The sequence below is a fragment of the Acipenser ruthenus genome, chromosome 9 (genome assembly GCF_902713425.1).
Source record: "Acipenser ruthenus chromosome 9, fAciRut3.2 maternal haplotype, whole genome shotgun sequence".
Lineage (NCBI taxonomy): Eukaryota > Metazoa > Chordata > Actinopteri > Acipenseriformes > Acipenseridae > Acipenser > Acipenser ruthenus.
Window position 1 is genome coordinate 8906195 of NC_081197.1, and position 16116 is coordinate 8922310.

Sequence of the window (16116 nt, forward strand, 5' to 3'; positions counted from 1 at the left end):
TGTCTTAGTTGGTGCTTATCGTGGCGAGAGCCTAGTTCAAATCAGCATGAAGTGTTAACATCTACTCTCATGTAATGGAAATCATTAACTGAGTTTAACATTAAAGGTTTTTTAAACATCCAATTTTGGATGTCAGCAAGACAGGTATTCAAAATATTTTTAGCAGTGACCCCACATGTAACCTTCGACAAAAAAGAAGTCTCTTCCTCAATTTTAACAAATTGAAGCCTGTTTGAGAGATAGGATCGAAACCAAGACAGGACACTACCTGACAATCCCACCATATTTTTAAGGCAATCAGTTAAAACAGAATGATCAATATTGTTGCAGCACTTAAATCTAGTAAAGAACCGAAGGTGAGGCCATGTCAGAGGATAACAGCACATCATTTACAACTCGAATAAGTGCTATCTCGCTGCTTTGAGAACGCCTGAACCCAGACTGAGATTTCTCACATATGTTATGAACTCCCAGAAATCTGTTGAGTTTCTCAGCCACTACTCTTTCTAAGACTTTAGACAGAAATGGGAGGTTGGAAATAGGCCTGTAGTTCTTAAGAACATTGGGATCTAAGGTGGGTTCCTTGAGCAGAGGTTTTACTACAGCAGTCTTGAATGAGTTAAGAACAGTACTGATAAAAGAGAACTGTCAACAATATTCAAAACTGCAGTGTTTATTTTAGGGAATAGTTCCTTAAAAAAGTGAAGTGGAAATTGGGTCTAACACACATTATTATTTATTTCTTAGCAGACACCCTTATCCAGGGTGACTTACAATTGTTACAAGATATCACATTATTTTGACATACAATTACATTATTTTTACATACAATTACCATTTTCATTTTACTGCCACTGCTTGCAGAGAACAACCCCGCAGTTAACAAGTTGTTTACATCTCCCCAGGAAATCCTGGACATCGTAAAATAACTCAAAATAAATAAAGGCTACGACCTCTTTCTATTGATGCTCCACCAATATACCAAAGTACAGGAACATTCATCAGTAACATATTATTTTGGTTTTCATTTCTGGACTGGCTGTACAAATCCCAGCGGGAGACAGAACTCCTTTCTATAGACAACCATCTCCAACACACCTGAGCGGCTTCTTGCTCTCCCAACACATCGAGCAAAGCATTGCCAGGCTCATTGGGACATATCCCACAACATAGCCCTGGTAACCAGGAAATTATTATTAATGGTGTAATTAATGGTGTTTTCTACCCTTCAGCATCTTTTTTTTTTTACTGCTCCCTAAGCATTGTGCTCTTTATTTATTTTCAGTCTGCATGTTGTCCCGCACCTAAGTGTCCCTTATGCTTTGCTGGCCTATAATCTCAATAATGCCTCAGGTGTACTGATACTGACTTTCCCCTTGCTTTGCAACTTCAGTCGGAAGGCATTACACTTGAAGAGTACAATGTGTATGTAATGCTATTTGACAGCAGCTACAGCTCCTCTGCAGAGGTATTTATTTACATGAATTGAGAATGACGTGTGAAAAACATTACTGTAATGCAAATGGTTACAACATTCTACTGTAAAGACTACCCTCAAATGTAAAGCACTCCAAGTGAGAGGTCATGTTAATGCAACTAAGTATGTTAACCGTAATGGTGGGATTTCTATAAAATATGTCTGTGATGTATGTTGTTTTCCTGTGGAAAAAAAAGCATCTTTGAAGGGGCAGAAAGACATCTCGGAAGAGCCTTGCGAGTTTCCCTGTGTGATCCCTGCTGTGTGTAAGCGTGAAGCTTTCTCGCCGGACCCCTTTACTTTAACACGTTGCAGCTGCCGCGGAGACTCCGCAGATGAATAGAAGAGGGTCAGGCTCTTTCACTGGGGAGCAACGCATACCAAATCAGAACAAGGGGGAATCAAGTTCCTGCACAACTTTTCGAAAGTTTTACTCTTCGTGTTTATCTCTCAGTAATATTTATTCTGTGAAGTAGTATGTGTCTAAAATGTCCTTAAAATATGAGTAAACTTTCGAAAGGGTGCGCTGTGGAACTTTAGGATTTGGGAACAGGCAGCATTGTTTGGTGTCCTCCCCATTTCTTAAGAAGTGGGAGGGTCCAAGCAGGAGTAGCAAAAGAAGGAATTGTTTTAGAATTCAGTCATCCAAAAAGACAATTCCATATGGAGGACTTGGAGGTTTGAACAGAATGTTACTAGCATCATCGCTCTAACAAGAGTTTTAAAAACAAATGTACAAGCTTTATGCAGAATAACAAGGAAGCAATCTGGATTTACCCTTGCTACAGAGGAAACAACTTTGTAAAGATTTATCCGTCAGAGAAAGTTTCGGTGAGTTACATTTTTAAAAGATTTCGTTTTTCTTACAAAAACTAGTCTGCCTTTGCGCAGCGACCCCCTTTCTGTTTTGATTCATGGTGGGAAATAGCAGCCTGTTTTACAAACTTTAGCCCGAGTTGAATGTCTTTTAGATTTGTTTATTGTACCTTTTTGGAGAACAAAAACATGAGCAACTTTAGTGTTCTGAAACTTGAATGCGTTTTGTTACATTTTGCCGTATATTTTGTCAATCCGTATATACGTAATTACTCTTACGCATGGTATGTGCTTGGCTACAAAAAACCTTACTTCTACAAGTCATGTCATATATACACAGTATTTATGCATTTCAACTTCATTGCTTTAATAATATCAACATGAAAACGCTCCACTGATGTAGCCTTTGAGTTAAACAATGTGCAGTGGCTGATGTATGATTTTAGTTCGTTTTATTTTGATTTGCACGTTTTATTTGTGGTTTGTGTTTTAAAGTAAAGTGTAACCAGTACTGCATTACTGCAAATGATTTGTGAAGTTAAACGAATAAAAGAAAAAACATTTCTTATGATAAAAAGCTGTAGAAAATTTCTAAGATTGTGTTTTTATGAAGGCCTACAGGCCCATAGTAAGTTGGTATGTTGTGATGCAACCTGTGAAGAACCTGTCAGAAAAGACAAAAAGCCCGGTGCAGTTTTAAGAGATTCTTATTTCTTAGGGAAAGATAGATCAGCAGAACATTAAAAGCAAATATATTGGCCTTTTTAAATTATAAGTGGTGTGTTCGAACTTATACATTTGTTTCTGAATTATTTCAGCTCGCCGCCGTTAATTATATTTTCAGAAGATACTTTGTATTTACATAGGGGGGCTGTAAGTCGCCTTGGATAAAGGCGTCTGCTAAATAAACAAATAATAAAAATAATAATAATAATAAAGTAACTGTAGCAATATATAACCAAAATAATTACAAGACTAATGATAAAGTAAAGTTTGAAGTAAGTTTAACGATTTAACGGTGTTAAAATTGACATTCTGTCTGTCTGCATTTGTTTTTATTGCACCCCAATAAAAAGCACGTTTAGGAAATGGCTTGGGGAATTTGTATTGCTAGTTTCTCAACAATGCCCAGTAGGGAATCCGAAATATAGACTCCCCCATCTGTGTTTTCTACTGTCGGAGTTATACTCTATAATTTGAGACTATCCCTCCTTTCTGAATTCTATTTACGTCTCTAGCATAAATATTATACTCGAAAAGCAAAACGTTAAAATTACCAACTTTAAAGGGCCAACACATCGTTTTATTTTTACTTCTACATTTTCAGAAGAGCTGTAAAATGTAGGTCCGGAATTTAGTTATGTTTTGAAAAGCGTATTCCAAGAAAGCATGCCCACTGAGGGCAATATTCAGCCAGCCATGATAATCAGCTGTACAGAAATGATGCTCATGAAAGAATTTTAAATTATTCAGTTAATGTGATATGTAGTGATGTCTTGAACAGATACGTTCACAATATTAATACATTAAATATGCTTCTCAAACTACTTATACTTCTTGTATGTGTTCTTATTTTTTGGGAGTGTAACCTTTTGGTTATTTGGCCTATGAGGAATTCAGTTTATGCAGTCTACTTGATTATGGAACTTTATGGTGGCAGTCAAAGCTTTGGTTTTGTTTTGTTGTAAACAACTTGAATGGATTAGTGGAGTCTGCCCCTGTACTGGTGTCTTCTGATGTGTTGCAGGAATGTGCCTGAAATACATGTACCTTATCTGGCATCTCTGAGATATCCTTCCAGCAGGCACTGGGCTAAAACAGACACACAGATCCCTGAAGTGTGTACTCTTTCTTAACAAAATGATAGTTGTCTTGCATTCTCCTAATGTTATAATGCACTGCACTCTTTGTTGTAAGGTCAGTGTTTCCATTTCATCTTGTTATGAATGTACAATTAGCAGGAGACCCTTCAAACCATCTTCTGATTTGATTATGGGTAAAGTGGCACACCTTGATTAATTTCTGTACTTGCAGCTGCAGTAGTGATGCGTTCTGTTTGTTTTCCAATGAGTGCTGCCTTGTTTGACCCATGGTTATAAATAAATAAATACATAAAAAACAGGGTTGGTTGAATGTTTTTACAAATAGTGTACAAGAATGTACCTCTGGACCTTTGATATGAGTGTATTACAGCAATAACCAATAAGACATTGGAAATTATGTATATATAATATATAAAAAGTGTGTTAGGGTCTCTGTATGACTTTGTTGGAAGCCTGTTTATTATGGTATTTAATAGCACATTTAACTTGTTACACAGTTTTGATCCCTCATGGAGATATTTAGCGATTTTGAATCAAATTGATTGTTTGGTCAACGTTTTTTATAGGGGCTCTTGTAAATACAAATCCAAATTAGACCATAGAAAAAAACTTTCTTTTTCTTTTTTTTAAAAAAAAAAAAGACTTCCACTTGGATGACTTCTTAACCATACAGGGAATTGCCACAAATTCCTTCCAGAGCATCTCTATTTTTTTTTTTCCTGTGACATGCCGTATAAGTTGGTTTCTGGCTCCTCTACTCCTAATGTGGCAATGGACAACCCATCTGAGAGGGTCTGAGCAGTGCAGATGGTCGAAGCGGGGTGCTGCCCCTTTAAGGGCAGCGGCGTTGGTGGGGGAGTTTCTTCTCCCTGGCGGGTATTGTTGAGCTGGGGTGCCGGGTTCCTGGTGGGGCTTTCAGCCTCTGATGGGGTTTTGTCAGACGGAAGAAAAGCAGAGCAGCCTCCAGCCAGGAGGGGCTTAGCAGATTTCCTTTCTCTGCTGTCTGGAATTGTTTGGAAAGCGAGCCATGAAGAGATGTTGTCTGGCTGCATTTTCTTTAATAGAAGAAAAGGGGGGGGGGGGGGGGGGGCAATAAGCCTAAATGTAACATTCTTTTAAAAGAGTTAATAAAAGTAAAGTTTAGTAAAAACTTTATCCAAAAATTACTTTGTTCAAACATTTTTCTTTAATTTGAACAAAACAAGTTATAATATAAAATAAAGCCTGTATGCTTTTACAGAGGCAACAAGTGGTACATAATGGTGGTCTGCTTGTGGCTTGAGTGAGGTTAAGTGTTTTGAGATGTTAAGACCCTCTGGGCACTGAGCAGAGTCCAGCCATCCAAGAGAGCACCATTAATCAAGGCAGAGGACTAAGAACAGGCAGAACAGCATGAAAAGACCTGTTCCTACCCTCCTAGCTGTTCTGCTCGTAATGGCAATGCTGGTTTCTGAACTAGTAAGTTGCACTGCATCTAATAAAGTATTGGTACAGTGACTAACAAGTACCTTATTAGTGCTAAACACATGAGGGTTTAAAAACATTGCTGGTATAAAAAGTAGGCGAATGCGTGTTCTAATTTGTATAAGGATGTTCATTTGAGAATTTACACAGGGATTCGGGCAACATCAAAATTCAATGGGGGTGTTCAAGATTCTAAGGAAGTCGCAAACTTGTATCTTTGGGTGTCATGGAATTCTATACATACACTCTTTTCCTCCGCCAACCTCTCCAGTCCTCTCCATAAATATTGCATGGCATGGGTTTTCATGGCATATCCTTCCGCATATTGATAGCCTACAAGTCATTTTTATTTTCCTTTCAAAGTGCTGCAATAAAGACCTTTCCTAGCCAATTAAATCGCACTTGCATGCTGGACAGTACGATGGCTGTGTGACAACAGAACCATTGGGACTACAAGTCACTGTGTTTTCCTCTTTCTAAAACTACAATAAAGTTAACCACAGTTTTGTTTTGTTAATTCTCTCTTAATGTGTATATAGTGTCACAATGCTGTGTGTGTAATATATATCTATCACACACTGATGCTGCCAAGCTCATGATAATAAAATCCCGAGACAGGTAAACAGAAGATGTGTGCACGGTCAAACAATCCACTTGAAGTAATTATTTGTCTAAAGCTTAAGTCACACTGAAAGAGCTTGAGGAAAGCAAACGGTTGTGGCCAAGAAAAACGTCAGGCTGCTTCTGGAAGTGATATGGGGATCAGGGATTCTAAATAGGCCTTTATAACAATGCAGGGCTCCTGTCTGTTCTGCACATGGTTTGGTTTGTGTTTTAGGTGTGATTTCACACTGGTGGTTGTGATGGATTGAGTCATTAAAATATACCATCATTTAGTTCCATGTCGCTCATAATTCCAGGCTACAAAAAGGAGAAAGATGAAGAAATAACATTTACTGTAACATGACTGAATCATATCAATTAGTGTGTGATTTAAGTTTAATGTTTCAGTAACATAATCTATCCTGCTTATTCTCTTAGCTCCTTCTTCCCAGGACACACATGAAACAAGATGCTGCATCTTGGTGTATTTCAAATTCTTATGGAATATTTGTGCAAAACAGATTCTATATGATCAGGTTCCGCTGGCTGGGGATTCCGCTGTCCAGAAGTTGCTGATCAAAATCTACGTGACTGAGTAAACATGTATTTTCTGTTCCTGTTATATACTTGTGTATTTAACCATTTTAATAGGTATTGTCTTCTGACACCTCAGCAGAGTTGTTCTCTTTCTTTCATTTCTCTAATTGTTTGCAGGGAATGTATGATCAGAAGAGCATTTGTTTTTAGCAGTAAAGGGGTTGTCTGCTCTTTTTTAATAGGCTTCTAAAAGGTGGTCTTCTTCTTCTTCTTCTTCTTATTTGTTTATTTTAGCAGACGCCTTTATCCAAGGCGACTTAAAGAGACTAGGATGTGTGAACTATACATCAGCTGCCGAAAGACTGAGCACAAGGAGGTTAAGTGACTTGCTCAGGGTCACACAATGAGTCAGTGGCTGAGGTGGGATTTTAACCGGGGACCTCCTGGTTACAAGCCCTTTTCTTTAACCACTGGACCACACAGCCTCCTTATGTTGAGAAGATAATACAAGCCAATTAAAAAATAAAAAAATGGGTCAGGTTTTAACACCACTCTCTTAACTTGCCCCTAGTGTTGGAGTTTAGCCGCTGTTTTCACTGTGGTTTTATTCGACTATTTCTGATCGCGTCATTCGTTAACAATGTAAAACCACAAAGTGCCATGAGCTAACAAGCTGTGTAAACAGGGCTTGTGTAGAGGCAAACTAGACAGAAAACAGTCAGTACACTGCCGCGCCACCTTCATTAATTTTAATTTCAAATCATTAATTGCACTGTAGAATTGGTTCCAGTTGTGTGCTAAGCAGTTGATTTATCTCCCCATACACATCAAAAATCCCCACCGCTAAAGTTAAGGAAAGCAAGACTCATAAAACAGGTTGCCCCCAATCCGCTCCATGTCAGCTTTTTCCCTTATAGGTGCATGTGTGCGTGCGTGTGTGTGTGTTTTGTAAGTGAACATTTGCTTCACATGCAGGCTTTCAGTAACCTGCTGGTCCTGATGAGCACACTTTTTCTTGTCTATTTTGGAACCTGTGTTTTCACTAAATGATGTAATTGCCCAGTTGTGTTGATTTCCTTGTTTTTAACATGACATGTGTTGTCTTGTGGCACACCCCTTAGTGTAATGAATGCATGGCAGTCCCCTCCTGCACAATTGTTTTTCCGGTAACTGATCATCATCCTGCCTGAGTAGCTTCCATTCTACCCCACTGAATTGTTTATGTATTTCTCTCTATTTTAAATGCCTAATTCTGGGATAGCTGTTTTAAGGTGGCAAGCAGCCGACCTTGTAATCACAGCCGATCGTTTCAACATACTAATTCAATAACAAATGTTCCTTAAAAACAATTGCAGGTTTGTTTGTAAGTAACATTTATCTTTCTTGCTTGTGGTATGGTAATTCTACAGCTTTTCTGGGCCAGGGTTCAACGTTTGTTATGCCAAGAGGGCTAAAGGCTGAATGATGGTAAATAGATAACTAGAATCTGTGGATCAGCATTGTGATGCCATCTCTGAATAGACCTGAGGCTGTTTAATTAATCAGGTTCAGTTCAGTCTCCAGAGTGTTCATGAACACAAACTTCAGTTTTCACAGTTTTGGATACTGGAGTTTGAACTTCATGAGTGGTTTAAATGTGGTTCTCCCAACATCACCATGGAGAGTAGTCAACATAAAACATGCCATTTTTAACAAAATGACTTAAAATATTACAACCATTCTAACTTGCAGTACAAGTATTAAAAATGATCCATTCAAAATCTGTTTGCCATAGTTAAGACTGAAGTTTGTGTACAGCAATTCCATAACTTCACTTTTAGAATTTGTTTTGTTTTTTTAACCACAGCTTATTGCAATAAAGGTACTTTTAAAAGCGGGTCTTTCCTTCTGTGGTCTTGTTACATTTAGTGATCTAACCAAGTCTCTTATGTTTTAAAGAATGTAAAAAGTAATTAAAGTTATTTGAACATTATCGTCATGGAAACTACAAGGACTTGATCATGCAAATTGTGCAATTGCCTACAATTTCTTTCCTGTATTAAAAGTAACGAAAGAGATAAGGGCTTGCTCCCCTGAGCTCTGTATACTTAGAGTGGTTCTTTTGATTTACTTCCTAATAACTTTGCTATCAACAAACTCATTAAGTATGTCTGTAATGGGAGGCCATGGCTTGGCCTAGAGGCCTCTTGCAGTGTTCCTCAAAGCTTAATCAAGGTGTCATCGACAAAGGAAATTGTTTTTTTTTTTCCTTATCTAACATTAAAGACTTCGAGGCACCACTTTATAGATATGGAAATGAATAGTTTGAAGTGTAATTTAGCCTTGCCAGAAGTAGATATAGAATGATAATTGTTATGAAAAAAAAAACAAAAAAACTGTTTGGCTTGACTTGAATTGAATTGACATGCTCTGCAAAATTGCCTTAAGAGGTATTCGGTGAATAAGATTAGTTAAACTGCAGATTGGGGAATCTGAGATCTAAATGGGTCATTCGTGCACATGTTGCATTTTTAGAAATACATGGCAGTTAATCTACACAGAATAATGACTACAGTCTGTCTAAACTCACGGATACCATCTAGACATTGTTAACTGGAAAGCAATCGATATTTCCCATGCAGAAATCAACGTATGATTGTGGCACCCTGCTAAGCCTTGGGATCAAATGAAGTATAAAAATGGTAAAAGCATTGGATAAACCATGCACAATGAGAAATCCAGAATTGTCAGTTTGATCCCACAATTTAATACTATAGTATCCAATCCCCCCCTATCCATGTTGATGTTAACCCAGCGTTCTCCTAAGCAGACTGTACTATGAAAGTTTCCAGTGTCCATTTGTTTTGGTTTGTCCTGTAGGCACCTGTCAGCGTTCGGAAACATTGAGTTCTGTCTGAGCAAAGGTCACCATGTGCCTGCGTTACATTCAGGTTTAACACAGTGTTGTGACTTTCTCAAAGGGCTGTTGAGGATCAAACCCTGACCTTGGTATGTCAGCTGCAGCAGTGCAGATGGACATACAGTAGCAAGTCAGCAGAGGGAGAGAGAATAGTAGAGCTACAGTGAAGTCTTCTAGCAAGGCTGTCATTTGTTTTTCATTATGTAGCAGATTGGGCCAGATCAGCTGTGCTTTGTGAAATGAATAGCGGTCCTTCTGGTGCATTTCTGTGTTCTACCTGTTGGTTAAACATGCGTGTCTCCAAGGAGGGGTCCTTAATGTTGGATACAGAAAGCCTTAACAGAATCATTGGAATGTTGAAATCAAAAGTTCCATGCCCTTTGCTGTTAACTACTACAAAACCTACCACTTTATGTGATTGAATAGAAGGTGTACTGTACAAAGCTGGTCACTGGATCATTTTTTTTCGTTCCTCTCTCTCCCCCTTAGTTCTGCAAGGGAATCCATTGCTAGCCGTTTGCCTGTTAGTGACATTTGTTTGGGGAACTAGCTTCATTTATTTAATAGGTGTTTTTTAAGATTTCTTTGCATGTCCACTGAAATGTGTTGTTTTCAAGGATGTTCTGGATGTTCTGGTGGTTCCTATGTATTGTGGTGGTAAATTGAGAACTAGCCAGTGCACAATTTGACCTGTGTTGGAATTTGGCTAAAAGAGTATGCTTTTTTTTTTCTTCTTCTTCTTCAAGACAACCTTATCGGGTGATATCTACAATGTTTACAAAGTTTTATTTTGTATGTATTTGTTATATAAAAAATATTCTAGCTCTAATAATTTTTACAAGCCATGGAAATAAGACAAACAATGACCATATACCCGTTTTATCCAAGTATTAACTTGATAATGAAAACCTTTCATAATTTATATATATATATAGGGGATTGTAATCCAATATAGCTAACAAGTAAACCCTGTAATGTATAACGGAAATGACCAGTTGCTATTTCTTGAACAATAAATAACAGTGGATTGAAGAGGCCTATTCTAAAGATCTATTCTATGACCTAAAGATTAACAGCAAACACATTATTTCAGGTTTACCTATGTATATTCTAGTTATATATATATATATATATATATATATATATATATATATATATATATATATATATATATATATATATATATATATATATATATATATATATATATATAATAATGTGTGTGTATGTATTTTAAACCCAAGACAAATCAAACAACTGCTGAAACATATTGAGGTCCAAGTGTAGTATACTTACAGTTTTAAATGAAGAATCAGTTAAATATTTAATATTTTCAACCTTAACATCCCTGGGATGCTTGTCAGTATTCCGAGTTGCTGGCATTCACATCAGTTAAATAAACCACATTGTCCTAGTTGTTCCAACAGAATACTGTTATGAATTGTAAGTGCATTGCATTTCAATGGCTTAAAAAAAATGACACTTCAGGGATTAATTAACATGCTTGTTAATTACACTTGCTTATGTAAATGAACCAGTTGGCTAATTGATTAGCAAACCCCCCACTGTGGCTAAGAAGCAAATCACTGTGTTAATCTGGGGACTCCAGCAATCCAGTCAATAGAACATGTACTGTTAAATACACTTCTTTTACTTGGTCTTGTAATTATTTTTTTAATGATTTAGTTGTGATTTGACTGGTCTTTGCTTAGTTTCATTACAAATCCAGCCCCCCCCCCCCCCCCCCCCAATTGAGATTCCTGGAGGTATTTAAATTGTGAGTCCTTGCAGGCTGCTTCCGTGAACTGAATTGATTGTCTTAATAGAAAGCATCAGGCTGATGTATGCCAAGTTAATGCTGATGGAGAGGGGGGGAATCCATGATACAAGCCCCCCCCCATGCCTTTCCACTTCTACATATAAACTAGGATTAATGAAAAGAAAGCTGAACGCTTCCCTAGAAATATTACAAAGGTACTTTTGTGGGTTTTTATTTAGTCATCCGCTCGAGAGCAGTTATCTGATGTTTGCTGGCCCCTTCTCAAAGCCCTGTTCTTCAGAGGGCCCCGTGTATTCAGCTGAACAGGGCTGGGACGATCAGTTTTCTTAATCTCTGAAGTGTAATGGGATATTCTGGAGAGACCACAAGATAAGGAACAGAGCAGGCTCTATTTATTTATTTTTTCTCTCTAATTGGTGGAACTTTTTTTTTTGTCCCTGAGCTGAGCATTCTAAAACAAAGCGAAGCAAGGTGGTGTGTTTTTTTTTCTGAATTATGGAGATTTTTGTAACAATATTGCTGGAGGTATCCAGCCTTTATTTTTTTAAATAGCCTGTATATTGGTAAGATTCAGAAACTCTGAACGCCTTGATTTTTTCTGAGCACTTTCCAGCTTACCTGTTCACTGGGATGCTAAAATAGATTTTGTGAACTTAAATCTATCTGGTGTATCGAAACTGTATTTTAAAGTAAAGTGTGTGTGTAATATAGTTTGAGACAAAGTGTTACCTAAAAAAATATTTTAAAAAGGCAAGCGATTTGAAAGGTTTTCAAGGATACATTTATTGCAGGTTACTGGCAGGTTTCTTCTGACTCAAACCACCCTTAGATTGTTGGACCACCACAAAAAACAAAAAAACAAGCCACGTTGAAAACCAAAGGGTTGACTTTTCCTTTGGTTGGCCACAAAGCTGTTATTAAAATAGTTCCTTTGCCACCATTCATGTCCATAAGCCAGCCGAGTGGGCATTGCTGTGCCATTCAGAAACTGCAAAGGGTTTTATTTATGCCTTTCCTAATCCAAGAAAACCTTTTATTTTACGTGTTCCTATAGTTATGTTTTTTTATGTCAGTGTGTGAATATGCTGCTTCAGAGTGTTTTGTGATCAATTAACACTCTGTGATCCGTGAATGTCGGAATAAACCAATAATATCCTTAAGTGAAACAATTTGTTAGTAAAAGTTTCCTAAATTGGAGCAGTAAGGACATGAACAGGTGGGCTCCTCCTGCAGTCAGGGAATGCTGCCTATCACTGTAACCCTTAAATTGCTGGTTTCCCTGTGAGGCTTGGGGCACGTGTCAAAATATCTTCTAGCTCTTATGTAAAGAGAAATGTGTAACTACTTTTTTTAATTTTAAAGGTAAGACAACATTTGACTGTCCTGATGTGTGATTTCAGTTCTGTTGAAGACAATATGTCAGTATGTCAATATTGAAGATTTCTTCATGTATCTACATTGGAAATTGAGTACCAGAAGGCTAGCAATAAACCTAGATGAAAACTAGCAAAAAATAAATTCCATTCAAATTCCTTGCTAACAAACACATTTTAAGCCTTTTAGAATTAAAGTTTTAAACTTGAATTTGTGTTTGTCTCTACAAATAGAGACAGGTTTGTGCAGAAGAAGCTTTCATTAACACGCAACCAGCTGATTTCACATAGGATCTGAGAAAGAAGCCAGGAACAAATCGAAACAATAATATTGATGCTTGCAGTAACAACAAATGTTTTACTGTCGATTTTGTCCCAGATCCCGAGTTTCTAGCAGTTTTGTTTCTTTTCTTTGTGTTTGTAAAAGGGTTTGCAATAAATATCAATTGAAACACATTGTTAGTTTGTTGTAAATTCATCAGTAAACTTTAATGAAAATAAGCTGTACGTGAGCTGAAAGGTTTGAAGTTTTCAGTAGGTGTTTTTCATACGCAGTGTAAATACAGCTTTCCTTCTGCCGTAGCAGTTGCTGAGCCGTTGACTGACAAAGTTTGCAGTACAATTTTTCTTTCCTCTACTCCACTCCCCCATCCTTTTCAACATCACCCATCAGCTCTTGCTCCAACCCTTCAGAAAAACTGCTCTCTTTTAAAAAACAAACCCCTGGGGTAATTGTCTCCTCCACCAGCTCACTGCATTACAATGAATATCGACTCTATTAAGCTGCGTTCTGCCTGTTAGTGTCGTCAGGGGCAACCGGGTTCCCTTATAAAAAATATGCAGCTGGTTATTGTAGGCTTCTGGGCCTCATTGAAGGCCTGAGGCCTGCGCTGGCAGTTGAACTCCCCACTCCTCACACTTGACACTGCCTCTGTTTATCTAAAGGGGGGGGGGGGGGTATTTGGAAGCTGATTGTAAAAGGAAAAGGGGTGGGGGGTGGCTCAGTTAGAAGTTTGGGGATGGGGGAGGGGTGCCTACATGAATATTCAGAAGACAACCCCCCCTTACCCCTCCCACGCCGAAAGCAGATGGAATGTAAAACAACAAAAAACAATTTACATGGGGAGAGTGATCGTATTCATCCAATTACCAGGGTTGTCAAAATGAATTTATACAGAGGGGATGTGGAACAATGAAGTTTAAGTCGGGGAAAAGAGTAGTGATGGAACAAAGGAGTATTTTTTTTCTCTAGAAAAACTGGATAATTTTCCACTCCTGTAGGGTGCTTTTCAACAGCAAGGTGCATTGCTGGTTAATATTTATTTATTTATTTATTTATTTATTCTGTAGAATATCTTAAATAGAATTCGAAAAATAGTTTCTAAAAATCGTACGTTACACAGCGCCCTTCTGTCACACTTGGTTCGTTTGAAGTTTGGCTCGCTTGGAGGTGTTGTGTATTCTAAATAAAACACGCCTCAAATGAAGTGAACATCTCTTAATAGACTTGTTAACTTGTCCATATAATCTGGCCTCCTGATTGGTGCGTGTTTTGCCGTGTCTCTGGTTATGTCGGTGCATTGAACTTTTGAACTAACTCCTTTTTGTTCTTTCGCATTTGAAATCATGTCATGTTGACTTAAGCAGCACGTTGTGTTTATTTTTTCTCTTGCCCTGTAGTCCATCTCTGGACTTGATCAGAGAAAACAAAACCCTTAAGATTCTTTCAAATACTAAAGAAAATATTTCAGTCAACTGGGGGAGAAATGTGTCTGGGAAAAAAAAAGGAAACAATATTATTAATAGTCAGTTTTTAGTAAATACACAAATTGTATTTTAAAAAACTACAAATAACTGCGTACGTTTTCAGTTTTTAAAGGCTATGGCAATCTGTGGTGTATTCTCACAGAACTACTGTAACGTGTGAGAGTAGAAAATGAAGTTTACCTCTGTGTTTTAGACCGGCTGTAAAAACAGTCTTCTTGATTTGTCTTGGTGGAGTGTATTGACAGTCTGTCTCTGCCTGACCTTCACAATTTGTACTGTAGTTCAAATTGTTTCAGTATCCGCACTCCCAGTTGGGGTTCCTATTAACACAGTAACAGTGGGAACATGGGTGGCTGCAGTTTGTTCGTCTGCTGAGTTAGTGGTGGTATTTGTGATGATCGCAGTGTGAAGTTAAAATAAACTAGAGTACATGTACTGTATGTACATTTCTTTTGGTCCATGGCCTTTTTTGTACCTGGAGTGGGGATTCCATTTGATAAACTCTAGGTATGTCAATTGATACTTGACAGTATGCCCTTCAGAATTGGGTTTTAGCCTACAGCTCTTTTCTTTCACTTTCTACTTGAGACTTGGTTCCACAGGAAAACAAAATAATTTAATCTGAGATTTGAAACTACTCTATGGATAAACCAAATCAATATTGGCCCCTGTGTTAACAGACACAAAAAAACGAACATCTGTATTATTTATAAAGGAATTTATGGGTTTTTTTTCCCTATAGAACCAATATTCAAGCCAGGCTGCCTAGCCAAGTTTTGAGTACACAGAAAACATTAGAATTGAGTTTCTTTCCAGAGGTATCAAGTCTTTTGCTACAAAACTATATGGACAAAACTGCTGGGAACTGATCCATCCTGCCACTCAGCTGTTTCTCTCAGGTCTTCTCATAAATGTGCCTTTTCATTTAGACAAAAGTTACGTTTTGCATGGCAGCTACCCTGTAGTGACTGACCTACCAACCACAGTGTTTCTACGCACTTCGTTCTGCACAGCTTCTCCTGTAGTTCGACAATTCAGAACTATTTTAACCCTAGTTGCTTTCTAATCTAAAACTTTTAATTTCCAAGTTCAATTTTTTCAAAACATTTTATATTGCTATATCTGCAAATCCTGGGCTTTATTGTTTTTTTAATTGATTTGGAGCCATAGTCATGAAAACAGCCATTTAAAAGATCTCCAAGACCAGCTTGGTTTAATATAGAAAGTTTAAAGGCCCTGACACGGGTGCAGGCTTTGGTTTGTTCTTAATGAGGCTACACACTATAACAAGACTGGGATACCTCCTCATATCAATAGTTGAGTAACTTTCACTTGTACAATGGAAAAGACACGTATTGGGAAATGATTTTGTAAGTTTTACAGAACAATATAAATACGCAGATGGGGAAGCATGACTCCCATTACTTGGCAGTTGTTTGGTTTTACAACAAGCTTTGGTCGCATGTTGTCGCTACACTGGATTTGTGACACATATAATAAAACTTGCACTAATAACCTGGAATGGTTCAAACGGCTGCTATGCAACAGGTGTCTTTTTTTCACATCTGTATGTCAGC

At 37.7% G+C, this 16116-nt stretch overlaps 1 protein-coding gene across 1 annotated transcript in view; it reads left to right on the plus strand.

The window, feature by feature from the left end:
- Positions 1–1753: 1753 nt before the first annotated feature.
- Positions 1754–16116, plus strand: part of LOC117972981 (brother of CDO-like) — a 39173-nt gene continuing 24810 nt past the window's right edge. The window contains exon 1 of the mRNA XM_034923651.2: positions 1754–2308. The gene's annotated coding sequence lies outside the window, so the exon portion shown is untranslated. The remainder of the gene's footprint in view (positions 2309–16116) is intronic.